A 17,480-nucleotide genomic window follows, 5' to 3' on the forward strand; every position below is an offset into this window, starting at 1 on the left:
TAATATTTTTGTATGAAAACATCAAATGTTTAATTTTGTCCATTATGGTACAATGTTGCTTTGAGGCAACAAACTTTTAAAAAATAAATAAATTTTAAAATAATGAAAATGTATACTGATTTTGTTAAAGTGTCCAATTTTAAGCAAGAAAAACATTACAAATATTTTTTTAGCCACTGATATCATAATGCGTACCATAGAGGGTTAAAAGACATTGTGGAGCTTGTGGTTGCTCCGACACACACAGATGAGTCCATTGCATATCTTGAAGGCAAAATTTCAGAGCACAGACAAAGGTACCAAGAACTCTTTCCTGATGTGCAACTACTACCAAAGCATCATTATTTAGAGCACTATCCCCAGCTGATTAGGATGTTTGGTCCTCTTGTGGGACTTTGGAGGCGAAGCACAGTTTTTTTAAGCGGGTTGTGCGACACACCAATTGCTTTAAAAATGTGCCCCTCTCGCTAGCTATTAAGCATCAGCTAATGATTTCATATCACTTGAGATCATTCAGTTTTGAAAAAAAACTGCCCTAGAGATCACAAATGTCTCAACAGTTCTTGTGGATGTTTTGAAACAACAAATAGCTATTGGGCTATTGAACAGAAATTCCCTGGTACAACTGAAGTTCACTTTACAAAGTGTGTGTCGAGCAAAGGTGTAAATTTCAGTAATAGGATGATAGTCGCTTATGGGTCTACAAGTAGACTGCCTGACTTTGGAGAGATTCTTCAGATTTGTGTTGTACAGAAGGCACTGTGTTTCATGGTGAGAAGGCTTTCTGGGTGGTACAGGGAACATTTCAGAGCCTTTGAGCTGCCTGCATGTCCAGCCAGAGAAACTGTTTTGATTGAGCTTGGTGAACTGGCTGATGACTACCCTTTGGCAGACTACTTTGTTGGACCTCTCAGAATGGTGACATTAAAAAGACACATAAACATATAACATGTGGTAACCTTCAGATTAAATGTTGAATGGTTCTTTTGTCCCCTCATTGCTCTGTTGAAATTCAGATCTTCTCTTGTTAAAACATTTAATCTTCTCTTTCCACATAAACAGACTGTTGTGAAATGGCTGCTCCAGTGAAGCTCAGAATCATTCTAGGAGAAAACAATTCCCAGAGATTGATCCTTCCAGATGGGATTCCAGAGTCTGTCAGTGAACTCGCACAGCAAATAGAGGCAGTGTGGAGTAGAAGGGGACTTCAGGCTTCAATTCATGGATTCTGAGTTTGGAAATGAATTCACCAACTTACTCTCAATATCAGATATCGAGGACTAAAAGTACCATCAAGGTCATCTTTAATTCAGTTGGACCTGCCCAGCCTGGTGGCTCCCTGCCCCCTCCCTACTCAGTTGCTGCAACCTCCCTCTCTCTAGATGGACTCATCATCCCTTTCATCTGGTAGTTCATTTGATACAGACATTTTATCTTCTCCTGAGTCCACCTCCTCTATTAGATCCTGTGGATGGTCCAGTGTCTTCCAAGTGCCCCAGTTCTCTTATGGGCTGGGCAGGGCCAATGCTGCTTTCAAAGAAACTGGAACTTTGTTGAATCCTGATACTAAACTTAAATCTGCCATTCTTGATGGCTTAAACTGAAAAGATCATCCAGTACAAAGTGTATCTCTCTGACCATGAGTTTGAGGATGTAGCAGAAGCTCTTGTATCAACACATCCATGTTTGAAAGAGCCATGTTCAGTCACTGGATGTGGCGGATGGAAGACAAGCTTAAAATATAAACTTGCTAACTACCGACTGACTGACTGAGTAATGAAGTTACACCATTGGTCAGCCAAATGCTGCGTGACTGAGATGGTGTTCCTAATGTTTTTTTTTTTTTTTTTTTGCATATTCCCTTTGATATAAATACTTAGACTGACAGCATTGACATCAGACGAGAATACATCCTGAAAGGTCTTTGTGTCTACTTGAATGAAGATCCAGAGAAGCTGGTGAGGGAATACATGGTATGTTAATTTACCTTTATCTTCACTAAGGGGATGATCACAGTTGGAATGGATGGGGTTTCCTCTGGGTCCCCATTAGCTTTAAAATTTGGAAAAGATAAGGTCTTAAAACTTTCTTGAAATTTACCTACTTGCCTACTGCATTGCATTTATATACAGGTCTGTTTGAGTACTGCGTCCTCAAACAGACCTTGCTCTCAGCTGAGAACTGTCTCATTGTGGAACTGTACACATCCTGTCCCCGTACTGTCGCTGTACTTACTGTATGCACTTTTGTAAGTCGCTTTGGATGAAAGCGTCTGCTAAATAAATAAATGTAAATGTAAATATACAAACCAGGCATGTCTGCACAGAATAACAATATAAGAGTCTAACTGGTAAATGCATGAAGTCTAACTGGTAAATACGTGAAGTTGTACCAATCGATTAAGTCTCTTTTCAGTTTGTCTGGAAACTTTTATGTGTTCTAATTGTCTCAAATCTGTGAAATATAATATCCGATGCATCCGGGGACAGGGATCGAATCCAGGTTTCCAGGTGTGTTTTGATTGCGTGAATTAAGTTAGTGATAGCTGTTCTACAGTAATACTGTAAAAATGACACATGCTATGAAAATGGGACGTAATGTACATCAGTGAAAAATCATTGCCCCTGTTAATTGTTTTTTCACAAACTAATGACAAAAACAGTGGAACGGCCGTGGCAGAGACAGTCTTTGGGATCTTTGTCGTTCGACACGAAGGTGCAGAACCCAGTGATGAGGGGGTGGAAGTGCTGGATGAGTTGAAAAATGTACCTTTTGCTGTGGCGATGTTGCTTGCTCTTGTGTATGCGCTAAACTTTAGCTACCCTCCAGAGCTAAAATACACCTTTGAAACTCTGCAGAAGATCATTATGGAACTAGATGGAAACAAACTATCTGCAAAAGTACAGGCTCTCAAAACATTGATTTCCTGTTCGTCACTTAATTCAGAATCATTGACACTGCAAAAGTTTAAGCTGCAGTCACCGTTCACTGTAAATTTTAAATATGTTGTGCAAATTCACATCTTGGACTGCTTTTTTAAAAAAAAAAACAGATGAAGTATAAGATTCATTCTGTTAGCACTTTCCAAAATAAGGGAGGCAGTGTGCTGTATTTTGTTTATCCATTTCTCAAAAAATGTGACAAACTATTGGCAAGCAACTGCCAGTGCATTGTTACACTATCATTGCCTATTTTGGAAAATAGTTTTATTGCAACATCTCCTGTTTGTCTTTTTCCACCTTTAACACCAAGCAGGCTGTAGACTTGTAGCATTAAGCAATTCATTTACTAATGCAATTTTGCTACTGTAAAATTAGTTGGACCAACCCTAGTAATTAAGTTGACTCAATCCAATTACATCACGTTGGATCAACAGAATTCCTTAATGCTGACAGAGAGCCATTTAATCATGTGGAAATGCTTTCCATGATTTAATTACGTTCACTCAAAGAGTTATTTTTTGAGTGTAGGTAGGTGACTGGGAGCAGCACGGGAGAGACGCTGGAAGGCTGAGGGCACGGGTTTTATTGTGGGGATTTTCGTTTTTTGTTAAATGTGCAGGCACGGTGAAATTTATGTTGGTTATTTTTGGTTTCCTGCAGAAAAATCAGTCATGGAGGAGCACAGGGTCAGGAGACCCAGGACGGCCAGGAGGGTCGAACAGAGAGCAAATCAATCTGATGCAGATGGAGACAGTTAACCCAACAAGAAAGATGTCAGCCTTGGAGGCATGGCAGATCAAGCCAGATCTCTGACATGGACTCTTTCAGATCAAGTCTGTGTCTTCATAAGACTTAAGCATGTATGAAAATACAAATTATAAATAATGTGACAATAATGTTAAAATGCTAAAATAAAGTGAAAATAAAAATTATGGGAAATTATAGAAAAAAAAACGCAAAAAGAAAAGCCCTCTCCGTCGCTCCTGCGGATGGGCTGGCGGCTCCGGCGGCGACCACGCCGTCTTCTCGCTGACCGCTTGCACCAGCTCCGCAGGGTCTCACTGCAGTTCAGCAGCCAGTCCGCCCTCCTCCCTCTTCATCTCGCGCCGGGGACTCACACACACAGTTGCCGGTTCGAGGTGTCGCTTTCCTATCAACTGGGGGAGCCACCTCGCGGACACGCACTTTCGCGGGGTGGGGGTTCTCCTCGGTCCCAGCTGCATCCTCGAACTGTTGTCGTTTCCCTTCTCCCTCAGGGACTCCACGTGGTACTCTCCCGGTCGCCTCTTCTTCCTGGAGCCGCCTAAAAACAAACACACAAAGACAATCGCATCTACTCACTCCAAAAGAAGAAAGTAAACGAAAACCAAACTTCAAAATCCGCCCCGGGTCACGACTCCCGGGGCTCAAACCAAATACAAACAAAAACGAAACAAACCAAAAATAACCAAGATAATTTTCGCCGTGCCTGCACGTTTCACAAAAAAACGAAAATCTCCACAATAAAACCCGTGCCCTCGGCCTCCCAGCGTCTCTCCCGTGCTGCTCCCACTCACCTACATAAACAGACCTGGTGCCCCCTTAACTAGTAGGCAGCAGGTGCGGAGCACTCACCAGACAGCAAATCCAATTCAATTTTTGAATTTCACCCGGCTGCACGCCCGAGCCCCCTTGCTCTTCCAGGGAGTGCAGCGCGACCATTCACTGCTGTAAGGAAAAACTCCTGACATGTACTCCCACACAAGGATAGCTGACAGCGAATACAGTTTTGCGTAACTTTATTGTGTTTCTGCGCATTCAAAATAAATATCGCTGCTCCGTCAGCAGTGACTGCAATGGGAACAAGACGTAGCCAGCGATCGCCTATCTGCCACTTTGGGACTGAAAAGACGGTGTAGTTCTTTTGTTTATACACATACATTTGGTACACAGCATGTGACGGAATGCCGTCACTACAGTTGTGTATGCGCTCTGACTGCCATACTAACGAGCCTGGCTCTTTGGCGTCACGGTCAATGTCGCATGTTTGGCCGCGAGGCCATCAGAGGTGTGCCCAGTGTTTGAGGCGTATGAGGGGACCCCAGAGATGGGTGAAGCATGGTGTGAGGGACCCCAGATATGGGTGAAGCGCTGGTGAGTGGGGCATCCTGGGATGGGAGAAGTACGGTGGGGGTTGTGTGAGGGACACCTTGGTGCTTGAAGCGCATGGGTGCACTTCCAGAAGGGGAGGGCAGTGTGATGGAGTGCCGCCACTACTGTTGAGTATGTGCTCTGACTGCCATACCAACAAGTCTGGTGATCATAGTTGCATGTTTGGTACCCCGTAGACCGGGGTCGAGGCAGGGTTGGGTGACTGTTCTTGCCCTTTGCTACACAGCATCTTCAGACCAAGATCTTTAATCCCAGTATGAAGAAAGTTTCTACATTAAAACATAAAAGATGTGGCAGCAGTAAGCCAATGAAATTGGTGGGTGTGGCTTCTATTGATATAATGAGTTATAACTCCTGAACGCAATGACCAATCATCACCAAACGTACAATCCCTCATCTCCAGGCTGTTAGTCAAGCCTCCCAAATTTGGTGTAAATCCGTCCATAGGTGGCGCTATAGCAAACAAATTCTCATAACTCCTAAAGCACTTGCCCGATCAAGTTCAAATTTTGCATGCTATGTCTTGGTTAAAGGTCCTAATAAAGACTTTAAGGACAACAATGGCAGCCATCACCCAGTCAATTTTCTGCTGATGTGCTTGGACCCTGTAATCGCCGCTTGCAGCTATATTTATTAGGGGTCCAAGCACGTAGTGCTGGAACCCTATTGTGTTTGATCTGATTTTTTGGGGTCCAAGTACGTAGTGCTGGAACCCTATTATGTTTGTTCCAATTTTTATTATTATTATTTACTATTGTGTTTGTTCTGATTTTTTTCTGCCCTAAAAGTGTTTGCACAGCAAAAACTATAGATGCTAGAGGTACCAAACTTGGTGGACAGGTTCCAATGGTCACCCACTACTCAGATTAGAAACATTACCCTGATTGGCCAGATGGTGACGCTATAGCGAGCCACAATGCGTTCTGGCCTATAAATCTTGAACCGTTTGGGCTAGAATGAAAATTCTTTTTCCCCTGATTCCCTGGCTCAGGAAGAACAAAACGTCTTGGATCAAAATGATGCACCAATTGGATTTTCCGCCATTTTGAATTTTATGTAAAACATTTAAAATCTATCTCCTCCTAGCTGGTTTGTCTGATTTGCACCAAATTTGGTACACAGCATCTTCAGACCAAGATCTTTAAATATTATATAAATAAAGTTGCTATGTTTAAAGACGTGGCCACAGTAAACCAATGAATCTTATAGACGTGGCCTCAATTGATATAATGAGGTGTAACTCCTGAATGCAATGCCCAATTCTCACCAAGCTTGAGATCCCTCATCTACAGCCGGTTAGACTCAAGCCTACCAAATTTGGTATAAATCCGTCCATAGGTGGCGCTATAGCAAAGAAATGGTCATAACTCCATAAAAACCAATAGTCCGACAAACTTGAAATATTGCATGCTTTCTCTTGGTCAAAGGTCCTAATAAAGTCTAAAAGGACAAGTTGATAGCTCAAACAAGATGGCCGCCATCAGCCAATCAAATTTCAGCAGCCCTTAAACTGACTTAACTATGACCTATCATCATGAAACTTGGCAGGTACATTCCTAGAAAATATTTAAATCCCCATTACTCTGGCACGAAAGTAGATATTTTAGCTAAATTTCTTGTGCTTCATCAAAGTTAAGGACCCTAACTGGGAACTTATGAAACCTCTGCGTCTGCCATTTTGTGTTTCATCCATCATTGATTTAGTCAAAAACACATTTAATCATCTCCTCCTAGAGCTTGGCACAATGTGGTTTTGTGTATTATGTCTTTGGTCTTTAAGAGCTGTTAAAGGATAGTTGCCAGGTTGAACAATATGGCTGCAGTGTACCCACAAATTCGCCCATGAAGGAACCATGAAGAAAGAGTGGCCATATATCTGCAATGCTTTTGTTCATTGCCATAAAACTCATCTAGACATGCTTACCATGAGGCCTGAGTGGAACACACTAAGTTTAGTGAAATTTGGCCACTTGGGGTGCTATACTGGAAAACAGCTTTAAACAGCCATGTTTCTGTGTACTTAGATGTTCATGACATTTTGTTCTAATGGACATCACAAGGCACAGACCGCACAAGGAAAAGCAGATATTACAATCAATTTCTTGTAGATCACTACATCATTACATGTCAGGTCATAACTGGGAAATGAACACATAGTACATTGTCCAAATGGCATGGCTGCTAAGATGCTATCAGTTTGTAGCACTTAAAATGGGCACATCTCCTGCACCTTTTGACCTACTGCCACAACTATTACACTAAATAGTGTTAAAGAAACACTTGGACTTTCCATATTGGCCTGAATGAAAGACAGGGTTTTTATTCTACTTCAAAGACTGAAAAGTGGGGTTGTCTTGCAGGGCAGCAGTGTAGCATAGTGGTTAAGGAGCAGGACTCGTAACCGAAAGGTTGCCGGTTCAATCCCTGCTGGGACACTGCTGCTGTACCCCTGGGCAAGGTACTTAACCCACAGTTGCCTCAGTAAATATCCAGCTGTATAAATGGATAACATTGTAAAAACAACTGTAACCTATGTAAGTCGCTTTGGATAAAAGTGTCTGCCAAATGAATAAATGTGAATGTGCATGGAATGACTGGACTTTTTTATGTCATTATACATTAACAACAGCAGATGGCGCCATTTATCTGAGATTGTTCAATGGTATTAGATTAGATTAGATTAGATTAGATTCAACTTTATTGTCATTATACATGTAACAAGTACAAGGCAACGAAATGTAGTTAGCATCTAACCAGAAGTGCAGTAAGCAGCAAGTGCAGAGGATATATTACAGTTATATGTATGCACAGTATAAGATGACTGCTATGGACATTTTTTGTACAGATGGATATATACAATGTGATATGTACATTATGAGGTCAGTAGTTATGGACAAATTTACAGATAGCTATATACAGTGTATATCAATGGCCGGAAGCGGAGACCCTGTGATGCGTTGGGCAGTCTTCACCACCCGCTGCAGAGCCTTGCTGTCTGAAACCAAGCAGTTCCCATACCAGACTGTGATACTGCTGGTCAAGATGCTCTCGATGGCGCAGCGATAAAAGTTCACCAGGATTGCTGAAGAGAGATGGTTTTTCTTCAGTGGCCTCCGGAAGAAGAGGCGCTGGTGAGCCTTCTTGACTAGGCTGGAGGTGTTGGTGGTCCAGGACAGGTCCTCTGAAATGTGGATCCCCAGGAACTTGAAGCTAGAGACACGTTTGACAGCCATCCCGTTAATGTGGATGGGGTCAAGCGTGCCTCCTTTCTTCCTCCTGAAGTCCACAATGAGCTCCTTGTGTTAAGGAGCAGGTTATTGTCAGCACACCATGCTGCCAGGTGCTTTACCTCCTCCCTGTAGGCTGTCTTATCATTGTCACTGATAAGGCCAATCACCGTGGTGTCATCTGCAAACTTGATGATGGTGTTGGAACCATATACAGGCCTGCAGTCGTGGGTGAAGAGGGAGTAGAGGAACGGGCTCAGCACACAGCCCTGTGGTACGCCGGTGTTCAGTGTGATGGTGGAGGAGCAAGTGTTGTCTGACTTAACATGCTGAGGTCTATTAGAAATCCCAGTAGACTAGTTTATTTTTATTTTTATTTGATTAGCTTATTCATTTGAAAATGTGATTACATTTTATTTTCATTTAAATGTGACAATTTCATTTAAAAGATCAGCATACCTTCTTTTATTCAGTGTGTTTTATTAAATTCATGTTAAATGAATTTTTTTCCTTTAAACATGAAGATTTGATCTTCAAAAAGTCTTTTACCAAAAAAGGTGTTGAAAAATTGGGGGTCCTTTTCTAATCAGGGACATGTTATTATATTTAGCTAATATGGTATGGTCTCTGCCATTTTTCCCACGATTTTGGATTTTTTCAAATACCCAAAAATTGCACTCCTCCAAAAGCACTGGCACTTCCTATTGCAATGTCCCAAGAAGGCACACTGCATTTTATGGCACTGCTTATGTTTAAGCTTGACATATATGTAGTGGGGGGCAGTACGGTGGTGCAAATGGGTAGCACTACTCCCTATCAATATGGAGGTTTCAAGTTCGGGGTGCGTCTGCGTTCAGTTTGTACCTTGTACCTCTGTTCATGTGAGTTTCCTCTGAGTATTCTGGTTCTCTACAACAGTCCAAACACATTCAGGTAATGTCAGTTGGACAAGCTATTAGGCCCATTGGTGTGAGTATAAGAGTGGGTGACAATGTCAAATGTCAAATCAAATTTCAGGAGCCCTTAAACTGACCGCCATCAGCCAATCAAATTTCAGCAGCAGCATTTAAACTGACTTAATTATGACCTACAGTATCATCATGAAACTTTGCGGGATTGTTTTGGATGTGTCAAATAGCAATCTGTATGAAAATTACATGGCAAACTCTCTTTCTACCACTCCCCCCGTCAAAAACTACACTTTGCTACATTCTAGACGGCTACACCCAGATCAACATTCATTGACCCTGACACCTAGACTCAGGCCAACTTTCATTGATTTGAGATGGTTAAAATCATTTGGCTTCTTCTAAAAGCAAAAATTCTTGCATATAATACATGTATTTCACAATGGCAAAATAGTGCCCTATTTAACATTTACATTACATCACATTTACATGAGAACTGTTATCTATGGGACAATGGGCTTAAGGTGATCAAGTTTGGTGTAAATCAATGAATGGGTGGCAGTATAGCAAAGAAATTGCCATATATCCTAAACCAGTTACCTAATGGTGCGTTTCCACCAAGCAGTACAGTACAGTTCAGTAAAGTACGGTCGAAATTATTTGTGTTTCCATCATCAAAAGTTGCAAACCAAATAAGCGTACCGTACCGTACTGGTTTTTGGTACCCTTCTGTTGGGTGGTACGGTTTGTAAAGAATGGCGCTACACCCACTGCTGTCCGTTGATTGGTCGACAGAGGGTCGTCACTTCCGTGCGACAACGTGAATACAAACTAGGGCTATCAACGTTAAGGCTCGTTCGCAATTAATCTGGAAACTTTGACGCGTTAATGTTTTACCGCAAATGAATCATATTATCAAGTCTGACCGCAACTTCCTTCCGTAATTCCAGCGCGGATATTTACCTGTCTGAATTACTGAAAGGCGTGACAAACGCAGATGTGCTGAACAGCAAATTCTTCGCGCGCTTTTACGATGTCACGCTACTGACCTAGCTGATGCAGCAATCGCCATCCAGCATACGCCCCGCCTATTAAGTAAGGTACGGTTGGCAGTGGAAACACAAGCCGTACCAGGGTTTACCGTACGAAACCGTTACATAACAAACCGAACTGTACTGTACTGCTTGGTGGAAACGAACCATAATAAAGTTAGAATTTTGTATAATGCATCTTGGTCAAGGGTCTGATAAAGTCTTCAAGGACAAGTTGATGACTCAGAAACATTGGCAGCCATCACCCATTCAATGTTCCGCTGATGTGCTTGGACCCCGTAATCACCACTTGCGGCTATATTTATTATTAGGGGCCAAGTTCCGAAGGTGCTAGGCACCTATTGTAATTGTTAAAATTTTTCACTATTATTATACTTTCTCCTCTGGGAGACTATGGTAGCCAATAGAACCCCTTGGTGGATTTTTATGAAATTTGGCACATTCATAGAGGACAGTCCAAAGTATTCAGGCCTCAAATTTGGGGTCAATCCATCCATCTCTGTAGCGCCACCAACAGGCCAAACATCAAGGTACATTTTTGCTTATAACTTTTGAACCGTTTGTCCTAGAGTTGTGATCCCTTTTCCCCCGAATCCTTGGGTCATGACGATTCGAATGCACCCATTGGTGTTAAAGTCCGTCTTATTGGATTTTCCGCCATTTTGAATTTTTCAGAAAAAACTTCTTTTGCGAACTAGTCCTAGGCCGTTGATCTATCACCACCAAATTTGGTACATATCATCTACAGATGGGTGTGACCAAAAGTTATTCAAAGAATTTTGCTAGGGCAAACAATGTGGCTGCTGTCGTCCAATGAATTTCCATGCCGAAGACACCAAAACAGGAAGTGAGCCATATGTCAGCAATGCTTGGTTGCAGTCATGCCAAAATTGGTATACTTTATTGCCAGGGGGAATATTGGGTACCCACCAAGTTTAATGAAATTTGGCCATATGGGGGCGCTATACTAGAAAAACAGAGAAAAAAATTCAAATGCCTACAGCTTTGGAACCAAAGCAGAAGTTTCATCCAAATTTCTTGTGCATCATCACAGTGAAGGACCCTAGCCGGGAAAGCATGAAACCTGTGTGTCAGCCAGTCTGAATGTTAGACAGCAGGTTTTTTTCTACATCAGTCAATTACATCTGAAAAGTGGGGTTGTCTTACATGGGAGGACTAGACTTTTTAATGTCATTATACATTAATTGAATTGAATTGAATTGAATTCCTTTATTATCATTGTACATAAAGCACAACAACATTTTTGGTGCACTCTCCATGAATGAAAAAATTAAAAATGAGAGTCCATAAGACATTTTAAAAACTATGAGCAGTATATAAAAACTATGAACAGTATATATTAAAAACTATGTACAGTATATGATAGCTGGTAGATAATAGAGTCAATAAATAACAATAAATACCATTACAATAAATAATACAGTACAATGCAGTAAAGTGCAAGTTGGCAGCAGTGCAAATCAGTAATTCATTAGTTATTGAATTGGTTTAGGGCCTGTATTGCCCCAGCATGAAGCTGTCCCTTAGTCTCGAGGTTCGGGCGCGAAATGCTCTGTAACGTCTGCCAGATGGCAGCAGTTCAAAGAGGCTGTGGTGGGAGTGTGTGGAGTCCTTGCAGATATTTGATGCTTTCCTGTGGCAACATTTGATATAAATGTCCTCCAGGGCTGGAAGCTGTGCTCCGATGATCCTTTCAGCTCTCGAAACTACCCGCTGCAAAGCTGTCCAAGCATGGTATTCTGTTATTCTGGTTTTTCTACCACAGTCCAAACACATTGAGGTAATGTCAATTAGACATGCTATATTGCCCATAGGTGTGAGTGTAAGAGTGGGTGTCAATGTGTCTGTTCAGCCTGTGATGGATTGGTGTCTTGGTCAGGGGTTCTTCTCATTAGTTGTCTACCTGGTGGCCCTGAGATGCTTGGCCCCTTCATTGCTGCTTGCAGCTATATTTATTATTATTATTATTATTCTACCCTATGAGTGTTTTCACAGCAAAAACTATAGATGCTAGAGCTACCAAACTTGGTAGATTGGCCAGATGGTGGCGCTATAGCGAGCCACAACGCGTTTTGGGATATAACTCTTGAACTATTTGGGGTAGAATCAAAATTCTTTTTCCCCTGATTCCCTGGCTCCAGATGAACAAAAAAACCTCTTGGACCAAAATGATGCGCCATATTGGATTTTCCACCATTTTGAATTTTTTGTAAAACCTTTAAAATATATCTCCTCCTAGATGGTTTGTCCGATTTGCATGAGATTTGGTACACAGCATCTTCAGACCAAGATCTTTAATATTGTGTTAAGAAAGTTGCTACGTTAAAAAACTTGGCCACAGTAAACCAATGAATCTTACAGGCATGGCCTCAATTGATATAATGAGGTGTAACTCCTGAATGCAATGTCCAATCCTCACCAAGCTTGAGATCCCTCATCTACAGCCGGTTAGACTCAAGGCTACCGAATTTGGTGTAAATCTGTTCATATGTGGTGCTATAGCAAACAAATGGCCATAACTCCTAAACCAATTGCCCAATCAAGTTGAAATGTTGCACGCTGTGTCTTGGCCAAAAGTCCTAATGAAGTCTATAAGGACAAGTTGATGGTTCAAACAAGATGGCCGACATCAGCCAATCAAATTTCATCAGCCCTCAAACTGACTTAACTATGACCTAACATCATGAAACAAACAAAACTTTGTTTTGGATGTGTCAAATAGCAATCTGTGTCTGTAAATTACATGGCAAACTCACTTTCCACCACTCCCCCAGTGAAAAAACTACACTTTGCTACATTCCAGATGGCTACACCCAGATCAACATTCTTTGACCCAGACACCTAGACTCAGGGCAACTTTCACTGACCTGAGATGGCAAAAATCTTTTGGGTTCTTTTAATGGCAAACATTCTTGCATATAATGTATTTCACAATGGTAAAAAATTGATCTATTTAATAGGGCTGGGTACTGGCACAGATGCCCCGATTCGATTCCGATTCACAAGATAATGATTCAATTCAATCTGATTCGATATCGATTCGATAAGAACGAGATATGAAATACTATGTAGCAGCTTTCCATATTTGGAGAGATGTTTAAAAAGCTCTAAAGGGAACAAAAATTTACAAATGCAGAGTCACTGGAAATTGTGAAAATCACTAAAGAAAAGGCCAAAGGCTTGTAAAGTCATGCGTCACTTAACGTCCATTCAGACAACTGCTCGCATATGTCCGTAGTCCCATAAGGTTATTATAAAGTTTAAAAATCCCAATTGCAGAACGTGACACAGCAGACGTAACCGGACGTAGTGAAGGCAATGCTTCCCGCACGCAACACATCTATCTCATGTCTCATGCAAATAAAGCGATTGCGCTGCCATGAATATAATGGTACAGTACATAGTAGGCTATACCCTATAATACTGTGGCAAGATGCAATCGTAACTTATCTTTTGCGAATAACCAAACTACGCCACTCCAATTTGAAGGGTAGGAGATCCCAAAGGCTGTTCAAGGTCCACTCCCCACTCAGTGTGTTCAACTAAATGAAGGACACAGAGGCTGGAGTACAAAAGATGATGCTCTGTCTTTATTATATAAAATGACTTAAATCCAAATTATCCAAGGCACATTTGGCATAACAATCATAGGCAGCTAGGGGTGATGCAGTGTGGACCCACTACCCCTCCTGGTCTCCTATAAATTGGGGTCGCGTTAAGGGCTCAAGTAGTCTGGGTACCAGGGTGATGCAACACTGCACACAATAATAGGGTTCACACCACACAGTAAAGCCAATCGCAAAAAAATGTCTCATATATATATATATATATATATATATGTATATACCACCAATTGGGAGAGATAAACACCGCATATATCAAACCACTCCACTCTAAACCATAAAGAGGAACAGCACCCCAACAGTACCAGAACCACTTAAGGCACTACAGTCCTCCCCAAGGGCCCACTCAATACCGGAGTACGGGGTAAGCAGAGAGCAAAAGAACAAAACAAAACAAAAAACACACACACTTAATAAACTAATACACAAATAACCCACTATGCTGCCCCCTAGACGGATAGGATACCACCATGGATGAGCCCTCCTAACTCCAGTTGTCAATAGAACACTCTGCACCACTGAACAAAGGCTGTTAAATACTGTTCAAATATTTATATTGTACGGTATTAATGCTAGGGAAAAACATTTCACTGATTGCACTGCACAGCAGTGGAGACTGGATATCCTTTGCGGCCTTAGACTCCACCTTTCCTGAGAGTGGGATACTCATGCTACTACCAGATGCCCTTGTCCCAGTAGACGAGCCCTGGAGTTTGGAATGGGAAGCCCGACTCTTTACTTTAGTACCCTCTGTATGATGTTGGTCCAGGCACAATATGATTGCTTGCGCTGCAAACTATGCTGCCAGCGAACGCCCTGCATTCACCCGAGAAGAAGGTATACCCATGCAGTACGATTCTATGCTATTATATCCCAAGCAGAACGCCGAATGCCGCGAATTAAATCATCAGCATCAGTACCGTGGTCATAACAGCATCAATCTGCATCCATCCAAACGCCAGCGAAGGGAAGACGGGAACAAACAGTAGCTCAGGTGTTCTCACGAGACTCTCACTCTTACCTGTTACCCTTGAGGGAATAGCCCTGCCCCCTACTACCTTTGAGAAAATAGCCCCACCCCCTTCTACCAGGTCGGACCCGTCACAATACATATGTCTTGATTGTCATAATAAACGCCTATGCTAATGTCTTATGTAGCCTATGTACTGTACTGTACTTTCTATCGTTGTTTTAATGTGAACTTTGCATGCTTACAATTAAAAAGTTTACCGTATCTCGTGCCTATTCCATATAGGTTTGCTAAGTATATAGTATGGTGTTGGCACAACGTCCAAATCACATAACGTCCTGTTTAACAGAACGTATCGTGGACGTTAAGCGACGCATGGCTGTATACCAAAATCTTTTTATTTGAGGAACACATGGGTATCATGGCCGGATCTAGAGGTGGGCAGGGGTGGGCATTGCCCACCCAAATTTTAGCAAATAATAATAACTTATTATTATTTTCTGAAATCATTTTTGCCCTCTAACGTTAGATTTTGTGAACTTGTCTGTAGAGACGGGACACACAGTTGCAGGTTCAAATGGCTTTATTTAAACAGGTTTATACCACGACACGGTTAAATACTTGTTGCTGATGGGGTGGAGGGGTGTGCATTATTCCCTTCCGCATTATTTCACTTCAGGGTGGTTAACAGCCCCTTGGCCCTCTCCATGGGGCCACATCACACCACCCTGTCATGGTTTATTTCCATAGAACTGCACCGCCAGTCGTGCTTTATTCCTTACTTAGAAAGTGTCTGGTTATAATTCCAAGGTGTGAATAGTGTCAAAGAACATTATCTGACGTAGTTCGCTAGAGATTATTGCCTAATGTTTGCTTTCTGAGCTAGTCTGTTTTCACAGTTGCCAACTGATGCACTTTATTATTTTAGTTAAAGTAGTCACGTGTTTCTTATTCTGATAGAATTGGGCTTTATGGTATATTTACTGTATGTTTGAACCATTATTATACACTACAATAGACCACCCAACTAATTAGGTTGCTTCTGAAGGTAACATTGTGTACCTAATTGAATTGAGGTTTGCCAAAGTGAAAGGCCTTGAACACTTTTGCAAGCAGCATATTCCATTTTTCATTTTCTTAAAAAAATAATTTGTGGTGTAAAACTCATGTTATTTAGGCTACTAGTAATTCATTAAATGTATTATTGTTGTAAATTAAAATATCATATATAGAAAAATATTAATGTATTAATTGTTATCCAGTGAAATGAGTGATTTAGCAGGGGGGTTGAACACTTTTGCAAGGCACTGTATGCATGTCACATTCTCATTAGGGACTGAGCCCCCCTAAAGGTTTGATCCTAGAATTGCCCCTGATTTAGGATAGGCTACTTAGCTAGCTAGCCAGTTCCCCTAGCTAGTTAGCTACTGCTGTCTTGAAAGAGTGGTAGCTTTAGAAATCAGAAGCTTTATAAATCTGATTTAAATAATTTCTTACCTGGCTAAATTACATGGAGGACTTCTGTATCCTGTATAGTTACAGTCGAACAGCCACGCAGCGATTGCTGGTTCCTATTAAACAACTTTCTGCTAATGTAGCGCCAGCTGCTCCAGAATCAAAGGCACTGGGTCCGGCGCCTTCGCATGAAGTGCCGAGTTCAAGTAGTGCATTTTCCGTGCCCACTCCGCATTGACACATGATGTTCATAGTTCATATATATATAATTAGTTCATAATTACTTCGGGTAGCCTGGTATTTACAGTTTTCCTCAATTGCTTTGGCTAACGATATTTAATGTTTTCAAAACAAGTGCAAAACTCACTTTTTGAAGGTTAAGCCAAAGTAATTGAGAAAAACTAATAACACATCAACATTCCAACATTTTTTCTATCTAAATGATTGGCTGTAGCAGATGACCTATCATCAACAAACATTGGCAGACAAGCCATGTTCAAACACCCTCAGTTGGATGCAACATGAAGCGGGATTTGAACCAGAAACCATTCAATTCAATTCAAATCTGAGATACTGCCACCCCTTATATCTTACATTTCTGTCAAGTTATAGGCTGTTGGTAGCATTTAGTACTATGCATTTTTTGATATGCTGTAAAAAGAAAATTATGCATTGGTGAATAAAAATTGCCCACCCCAAAACTATGATTGCCCCCCCAATTGGGGAAATCTAGAACCAGGCCTGATGGGTACCCAGTCAGCACACATACGTCTGCAAGACGTCTGGAAAACGTTGTACCAGCTTAAATACATTGCGTTCCATTTGGAACGTCTTCTTTAGATCGTGCAAACGTCAGTACGACTTAGTTGTCAAGACATGGTGGAAGTTCTACATCTGGTAAAGGTCGTAATGTCTGAAATACATCGCGTTCCATCTGAAACGTCTTATTTAGGTCGTTTTAACGTCGTCTACTCGATCGTTTGTTGATAGTCACAAAAGCCGTTTTCACATATGAACACCAGACAAGCTCGGGAGAATCAAGTCGGAATTGCCCTTTCACACATGTAGCACACAACAGGAGATTGCCCGTGACAGACTCGTTCTCACCTACAGGAAATACTCTGGTTTGGG

Source organism: Megalops cyprinoides, chromosome 17 (assembly GCF_013368585.1).
Source record: "Megalops cyprinoides isolate fMegCyp1 chromosome 17, fMegCyp1.pri, whole genome shotgun sequence".
NCBI lineage: Eukaryota > Metazoa > Chordata > Actinopteri > Elopiformes > Megalopidae > Megalops > Megalops cyprinoides.